The sequence below is a fragment of the Schistocerca serialis genome, chromosome 3, assembly GCF_023864345.2.
Source record: "Schistocerca serialis cubense isolate TAMUIC-IGC-003099 chromosome 3, iqSchSeri2.2, whole genome shotgun sequence".
Classification (NCBI taxonomy): domain Eukaryota; kingdom Metazoa; phylum Arthropoda; class Insecta; order Orthoptera; family Acrididae; genus Schistocerca; species Schistocerca serialis.
Window position 1 is genome coordinate 770172986 of NC_064640.1, and position 9526 is coordinate 770182511.

Genomic DNA, 9526 nt, shown 5'->3' on the forward strand with positions numbered 1-9526 from the left:
TCCATATACATGGTTAGTTCCTATTTGTACAATGTGTCCGCACAATTGCCGTCTTTCGTTCTAACTTGGTTTAGAATTACCCACGCTTTTCTTGGGAGGTCAATGGCAGTTAGTTTTTCAGGGAAATAGCGGAATCTCTTAAGATCTGGAGTTATACTTGTAAGTAGCCCATTTATATCTTTGTATGTTGGCACCACTATAGACTACATTAATATCGCTGCCAGCGCTCTGTGCCCTCTTTAAGAGACTCTGTGGCAGGATGGACTTGGAGTAAGAAGTTAATAATTAGCAGTGTTGAAGGTTAGAAGTGTTAGGGCGAGTGGACAGTATGAACGTGTGTCCGTCATGGAGATTTAGTACTGATTGGACATAGATTGTAAAATGACGATTGATGTATTTGCTAATGCTTGGATAATGGAATTATTGACGATTATATAATTTTTGGAACTGGATGTCACCCGATTAAGGTAAAATCTGCTAAATACATTGTTTGCTCTGCAACAAAATCTTTCCTTTGCTAACCACATGCCTATTAGTAGTTAGAGCCTATAGTGGTTAGAATCTTTTTATTTAGCTGGCTGTATGCTTGCTGTATTTGCTGTAGATTGTGTCATGAAGATTTTCTGTGAGGTAAGTGAGTCATGAAAAAGTGTAGGATATTGTTAAGATTTCTTCTAATTCAGGCCCATTCTTTTTTGTTAGTTATTTGCTGTCACACTGCGTTGCACTTGTTTATTGTGGGTCATAAATGAATACAACGATTTTTTATTTTATTCTCTGAAGTTCTTGTTTTTGATCTGTATCTATCATTATAGTACATAAAATTTTATTAATAAGAAATTAGTCATCTTTTCAAGTGGTATTTCATCACTTCCAAAAATAGTTTATCTGTTCTTCTAAGTGATACTGATAAAAATTTCACAGTAGTAGATTTTTATATAGATTCTTTAGCTCCATCTATTTCCTCAAAAAATAATAAATTATGTTGCAATGGGAAACCAGTAGTAATTCCTGTTTGTCAACATAATTTTAAAAATGTAGGAAAAGTTGTTCACACGAAAAATATTGACATTGCAGAAGATGTAATCCTAAATAGTGTTATTATTGAGAGTGATGTTAAAGTGTATCAGCATAGAGACCATAGTACTGGAAAAGTGTAAGGATTTAATAATCAAATTATTTCATCTAAAGAAAAATGTATTATTACCAGTTTACCGAAAGTTATTGCTTTTCAACTAACAAATTAAAAAATTTGATTTAACTTGTGGAATGTCTGTAGAAAAAGATAAATGTTTTCATCAGTAAACTAATATTATTGCGTATTTTAAACCTAATTAAGAATTTGGTACTTCGATAATTAGTTAACTGAAATATCCTTAATGTTTCTTATCTACGAAAAAAGAATTCAGGGTTTCGACTAAAATATTGTTGATGATAATAATAATTTAATTCATTTTGATGGTGCTAATGTAAGAGTTCCTATAGAAATGAATTATAGAACTCTATATATTATATCACTAACAAAGTGTTCTCACATATCAAATATATTAAAATAATTACAATGGTATTCAGTTATTATTATTTTTAATTCTTTGATATAAATATATTGAATTTGGATGTTAACGAAGTCTTAACATTTCTTCACAATTTAGATGTGTATTTCTAATTTAATTTATTGTCTTCAGTAAACTTTTTCTTTCTGTTCTAATCACATAACAATTATATTTAAAACTGTCATCAAATAGTCTTAAAATATTAAATATTAACCTTAAATCCTCATTATTTGTTTGAGGTAGGGAATGTGGTAATACTGTATTCATTTTTTCGTGTATAAACGCTTTTACATTTTTATATTTTTTTCTTCTCCAAATGTATTACTTATTCTCTTTTGAAATTTAATTTGAAGTTGTATTGTACAATAATTTTTGAGTTCTATTTGATTAATCATTTTATTTCCAATTTTATATTGTACATATATTCTTATGAACAGCAAAACTGCTTACGATACTCACATCTTAAATTAATTACATCTTCTATTTAAAACAATAAAATTAAAGAATATAATCCCAATCCTTTACTAAATATAGATCATTTTTTATTTGTTTTCATCCAAACTAATTCGAGGGCTCAAGACTTTCTAAAATCTCTATATCTTCATCATCAATATGTTTCAGTGCCTTTTATAGTTGATTAAATTCTAAAATGCCAGAATCATTTTTTACCTTTAACCATGGATTCTTTTTTCATCACAGTCATCAAAATCTTTATTTTCATTATTTGTATGATTTTTGTTTTTAAGACCAAAGTTATAAAACCCACATTACATATATTTATGTTTTCCTAAGCTGTATGCCCCACCATCATGATCATCATTTGTAAAATATTTTTTTCATAATTCTCAGTGTTGGTTGGGTATGTTATAACTAACATTTTCATAGATTTATTAAATAACACATGTGATACTTCCTTTGAAATATATTTTCTGTTATAATTTTCAGTCTCTTTTAAAATTTTCAAAAGATCTGTCTATATAGAATTATTTCCTAATTTTTGTTTATTTGCATATTTTTTACATTTATTTGAATATTTTTCCCTAGATGTTAATTTCTTATGAAAAGAGTTTATGACTTAAAAGTCTTGGTAATTTGAACATTTCTTTAAAATGTATTTTCATCATCATTATTACTTATTTTTCCGTGAGTTTTAATCAATAGTAAAATTTTTGTATCTTGTTCACTTGTAATGTGTTTCAAATGCCCTTTAAAATAACATTTAGTTGTGTTTTTTGTTATGTATTTTTCTTGATATTCTTTGAAAAGTTGAAAAATTTTATCAAGTAAATTAATCAGCTGATTTCTCAATCGCAAACTTATTACAAACTTTAACTTAAATTTATTTAAAAATTATTAGAAAAATTAAAAATCAATAATAAAAATTATTTAATTGTATATAATTATTTAGTCATTTTTCATCTGCTTTCTTAATTAAAAATTGTCCCTATCATGACATATCTATTTAATTTTCTAAAATATTCCTTTTATTATCATGGGGACTTAATACATTTTTGTTCGCCACAACAATATGCACTCACTTCATATTAAATTCATGCTTTTAGTTCATCTTTACTGTTAAACAAATAATCTTTATAATCTTCTAAACCTTTTTTATTTTTAACAACAGACTTATTTACTTCTTTTGATTTTTAAGTATCCTCATCATCAACTTTGCAACGTTACATATTTGCTATTAAGCCAAAAATTCTTCCATTATTTTTCGTTACTATTTATTATCTACAGGAATACTGTAAATATTATTTTATGGAAAGTCACTATTATCAAATTTTCAATTTTCTTCCATTTTCACAATAATATTCAATTTTTATGTTATAGGTTGTAGTATCTTGATAACAAAGTTCGATATTTTTTCCATATTTTGGTTTCATAACACTGTAGGAAAAAGTATACATTATTTCCCACGCTATATCAAGCATGGCTGTGCGAGCATAATTTGGTTTGTTGAATGAAATTGTAGTGTTATTCTTATGGATAGGTGCTAGTTAACATTCATATTGATCTATTTTGAAAATTTGATTTTGCAATTACATTATGACATTTAGAATTTCTTTCTTCATAGCAATAAACGCTAGTAAATACATTAATTTTATGCTCAATTTTTAGAATGTCATAAATTTTAGGCTTATTTTGAAAAATACCATTTATTTTAGTCTCAAGTATTGGAATATCTTCAAGTAGAACAGAAAAATATTCAGAAATGTTTTCCTCATGATAGCTATCTAATTCTTTATAATTACTTGTCTGAATTTTTATGTTTTTTTCTATCTACTGAATTTCGTGCTGAATCCACAGACCATAGAAAACATTTTTGATCGTAATTTTTTATATAAATACATGCGTTTTTTAAGTTTCCTCTCGTAATTCCATGTAAGATTAATCCCTTAAATGAATATATCTACTACTTTTTAATTGTAATCCAACAATTCTATTTAATGTCCATTCAGTTCCTCATGTTTGAAAATCCATGATTTTTGCAAATTTTATATTTTGCCTCACAAAATTTTTTATTATGTCTCTTTCTGTAAGAGTACTATAATTTTGAGTATGATGTCAATACTTCACTTTTGTTTTTTTCATTGCTTTCTTGCAAAAAATTAAAATTTATTTTTAATCTATTAAATAATTTAATATTTTCCTGAACTAATTTCACAGTTTTTGCTCATACCACATTCAAGAAATGAATACGATAAGTCAAGTTTATATTGGTTTCGAAATTTATAGTTTGTTATCTTTTTTAAATACTTTTCCAACTACATATTTATTAACATTATTCCTAATTGTTTGTTACCCAGTGACATTGGTAGAAAATGGAAATATTTGTGAAATGGAATATCTTCATAATTTTTTAGTTTCGCAAACATATTAGTAGAAAATGGTAATATTTCTTTTAATTGCTTTTCCTCTTGTTTCACAAATACATTAGTAGAAAAAGGAAATATTTTTTCCAATGGCTTACCTTCATTATTCTTAAAAATTTTATCACTATATTCAATTTCATAAAAAGGTAATTGTTTCCCATTTTTCTTCTTCTTAAGGTTAAGTGTCTAACAATAAAATAAATTAGATATTTTCTATTAATTTTATAATATCATCTCAGATTTTCCCTTTTGCAATATGCTCAGAGATCGTTTATGATGAATCTACTTCTAAGAACTATAAGAAAAAATACAAGTTATTTAAGCTTCTTGTATCCATTTATGGGGAAAATTATTCTTTTAATTTTTAAATTTTCATATTTTTTCATTTTTATTTTTTCCTATATAAATCTTTAAAACTTTTAATTTTTAATTTGTATCTTTTTTAATTTTAATTTTTAACTGTTTTATCTTTTTAATTTCTCAAGTTTTTAAATTTTAATAATTTTGAACTTTTATATTTCTAAAATTCTTTCAGTTTTGTAATTTCAATTTTTTATATTTATTGTTTTTATTTTAGTGTTTTTAATTTTTTAAATGTGTAATTTATTTTAGCAATAAATTTTAAAATTTTTTAACCTTTTATAGTTTTCTAATTTTTAGAAAAACTTTCCATGGATGAGATGTTTTGGATTAGTTAAAATATATAAATCCATCTGATGTTTTCAGTTTTGTTATACATGGTTATATAAATGAAGTATATTGGTTTGGAGGAAGCATAAAAATCGGCAGTAGTAGACGAAATCTGCCAATAGGCCTACCTGCTTGGGCAGGTGAGGCAGAACTGTCAGATTTAACCTACTCAGAAATGTAATAATTTCATGACTCAGAAATTTCATACTGTGTACAAGGTTTACAAATATTTCATGAGTTAAATATCATGGAAGATCATCAGAAAGGTTCTGAGGGGAATAAAACAAAAGTCAGCAATGGCTGGAATGGAAAGGACTGGCTTGAAACCTGGAGGAAGCATTAGTGCACAGGGAGCACACCAAACACAGTCAGAGTCAAAGCAGCAGCAATATGAGTTTCATTACTATAGAGGGATGTATCAAGGAGACTTATACTGAATATTTACATTATGTGGGGTGGTGCCAACAAAGATTGGGAAGTCAAAACAACGTGAGTTCGAAGTCTTGAAAAAATAAATAATCTCAAAGAAAATAAACACAAGAAACCACTGAAAATACTAAAAACTGTTGATAGATAAATGAAACAATAACAACTGTGATTGTGTTTAGACCTTTCCTAAAGCCATGCTTCGAATCTGTAAGCAGTTTGTGTTTTGTGAACAAGGCTCTAAGCTAGGACAGAATAACACTTTCGTATATGTTATTAAGGTAGGAGTTAGTGATATCAATGTGTAGTTATAGAAAGCTTCCTTCCTTCCATTTTTAAACACTAGCTTCATAGTACCCGTTTTTGGAGCAGCTGGGTACTTGTTTTCTCTAAAGCTGCTGTCAGTCATGTATTTAAGAGATTTCTTTTAAGGACAACTTAACAGATTCGCTGGATAACGCATCCCATCCTGATGAAAATTTTTTCGTCAGCATGCATATTAACCTGCATACTTCCTGCTTATTCACCTTTTTCACACTCGGTACATTGATTGAAGTGGTGTGGGGTCTCATCCTGTGCATCTAAAATCTGTGTTGGTTAGTCAGTAGGAATAGTAAAATAGTTATTAAAATATTGCGTTTAGTGTTTAGACTTTTCACTATGTTACCTATGTCTTACGCTGAATGCTTCCATGACCATACTGCGACCCTAACGGTATTTGTCAATTAACTCCCAGGAAGTTAATTTTCAACTTCTCGAGGGCTAAAGACTAGTCCATAAAATTTCGGGTATGCTGCCGCGCAAATAAAATTTATTTGCGTTTTTGCATGGCCGAAATTTAATGGAGAACTCCCACTAAGCTTTATTTATATTATCAGACTGTTCTACTGCTTTGTTGTTAATACCAGTTCCAAAGGTTAGCAATTTCATTTTTAAAAGTTTCCTTCACAAGATTGTATGTTTCCTTAAATATTTGTAGAGTAGGTTTATATCATGTGTATTCAACTTAAGACTAATCAGACTAGGTGGGAGATCCATTCTATGATTACTTCCATTTCGACAATGTGTAAATACCTTCTTTGTTCTGTGACTGGGTTGCAGTTGTTAAAATGTCTCAACAGGGTTGATAAGAACTCATTCCATTTGTCATCACACACTTTCATCCGGTACATAGACTCCTACTTCTGTTCTGTTAGTTTGTGTTTACCATCACGAAAACGAAATGTTTCCGATGTATACTTCCATGAATGGATGTAGATAGGTTTTTTCACAACTGTTGGCATACAGTAGGAGTCCTTTGGTTCATCTTTGCGTCCGAAAGTTTACTTTGTGAATAAATAATAATAAAGTAATAATTACTGAATTTTGTCAAACGTCTCTTGGGATTCCTCGAACGTCTCTGCATCAGCGTTTTGTTCCACTTGAATATGTTTCTGGCCACATTTCCTGTGCAACGCCGTTCCAGTAGCGTTGTCTGCAAGACAGATCCTTGTTCTTCTCATTAACTCCTCGTTCTTGATCAAGTCGCTCGGACTCACTCCAAGCATTGCCCTTTTACAGACTCAGAGACGATTTGCGCTGCTTATTGTGTCGCAGTTTCGAGTCCATATGTTGTTACTGGCTGGATGCTTTTGTCATAAACATTCCATTGTAAATTTTTGGGTGTAGTCGGTTTACAAAGAACGTAACTACGTTTACCGGAAGCCATCCAGGTCAGTCAACGCTGGCTCAGTTCATCATCCTCAATAATGCCCAGATTTCGACGTATCACAGGCCTTCTGGTAGTCTATGAAGGCCTGACGTGCTACATTCTACTCTTTATATTTCTCTGTCAGTGTCCTTATTGCTTGGATATCGGCAATAGTACTGAATCCTTTTCTAAATCCTACCTGTTACGATGACTAACAAAACTAAAAATTCTGACTTTGGCGGTTCTTAACGATTTTTGATAGGAGCTTGTAAAATATAGATAATAGACTGATAAGCCTGTAATTTTGGATATTCATATTGTCACCTTTCTTGAAGAGGAGAAGGACATATGATTTTTTCTACGACCCTGGAATTTATCCTTCCTTGAGACATTTATTTAATTGAACTAGGAGTCCTTTGTCTCTCACTTGCGATCTAATCTTCTCTTTGCGCCTTACAATTCTTGAGTTGTTTCAGAACTTTTTCCACTTTATTGTTATCGATCGATTCACTTTCTTCTGGCATCACGTTCATAATTAATTTTCGTGGTTCTTCATGTAATCTTTGGGTTATCAGTGACTGACTGTAGAGCTTGTGATGAAAGTCCTCGACAGTTTTAATAATTTCAATGAAAGTCTGCGACAGTTATAATAATTTTACCTCTTTTAGTAACAATTTCTCCTCGGCCATTCCGAAAGTTCTAGATGACAAGATTCTCTTTTGACTGACGGGAATGATGGACACGCATATTCACATTAATTTGAATGGTCTCCTCGATCAGTCTTTTGTTTTGCGGCCACGATCCCTTGTGATCGCCTGCTTTATGTTTTGTGGAGGTTTTTATATTTCAATGTCTCCCTGTCAGTTTTTTGACTTTCTTCTATTTGTTTTCCTGTTTCGAAGCTGAGTCTCGGATTCTTCTCTTTTAGGAGTGCTCTGATTTCTGTTACTGCTGTCAGTGTACTGGTGGCAATGTATGCATCTTGGCTTTAACTAGCCCGTGGTCGGTACCTGTACTGAAACAAGTTAAGTCTAATAATCGATTGTTCTGTATGAGTATTGTGAGTATGTAATCTATTTCATTCTTACATGTACCATCATTGCTTCTCCAGCTCTACTTCATTTTCGGATTTTTCTTGTAAAATGTGTTCATGCAGTATAAGCGTTCTTTGTTAAAAATACTTATCATCATTTATCCTCCCTGGTTTTTAGTTGTAATCCAATATTCCCAATGAAAGGATGGTCTTTGTGGACTTTACTCCTATCTTGGTATTAAAATCGCCAAGTACTAAGGAAAATGTGGTTGTGTCTGAATTTTTTTTTTTTGCTCTTGTCGGATCTTCACACAACTATTTCTATTTCTTGATCATTTGAGGATCATGTAGGTGTGTAATCACAAATGATGAGGATGCTACTCTATTCATTCAGCTAAATCATCTCATAAAACACACTGTCTGAAGTGGACACGGTTTTGGTCATAAGTGGTTCCCTCCTGTTGTGAATAAACAGAGTTACACCGCCAATGTGCTTCTTTACGTTCGAATTATTGTGGAACAGCAGGTGCCCAGAGATGAGCATCGCCTAACTGCTTCCGAGAGTGTCCCATGTGATGTTGTGCGAGTTATGTTCTAAACATCCGAAATGTTCTTGAGGTCTCATTGTGCGATTTACATGCTACAGCATGGAGAGTTTTGTTTAACTTATTCCTATTTATTTTATGTTTATTTTGTTGCATAATTTGATATTGAATTTTTCATTCTCCCATTTCCTCACCTAAAAAATTCATAGCTCAGGCTGACACTTGAGTGTGAGATTCCATGCCTCCAGCTCAATATTCCTGGGGTGTGCTTGTATTTTTTTTTCATACTCCGCAAGCCACCTGACGGTGTGTGGCGGGGGGTACCTTGAGTACCTCTATCAGTTCTCCCTTCTATTCCAGTCTCGTATTGTTCGTGGAAAGGAGGATTGTCGGTATGCCTCTGTGTGGGCTCTAATCTCTCTGATTTTATCCTCATGGTCTCTTTGCGAGATATACGTAGGAGGGAGCAATATACTGCTTGAGCTTGACTCCTCGGTGAAGGTATGTTCTCGAAACTTCAACAAAAGCCCGTACCAAGCTGCTGAGCGTCTCTCATGCAGAGTCTTCCACTGGAGTTTATCTATCATCTCCGTAACGCTTTCGCGATTACTAAATGATCCTGTAACGAAGTGCACTGCTCTCCATTGGATTTTCTCTATCTCTTCTATCAACCCGATCTGGTATGGATCCGACACTGCCGAACAGCAATC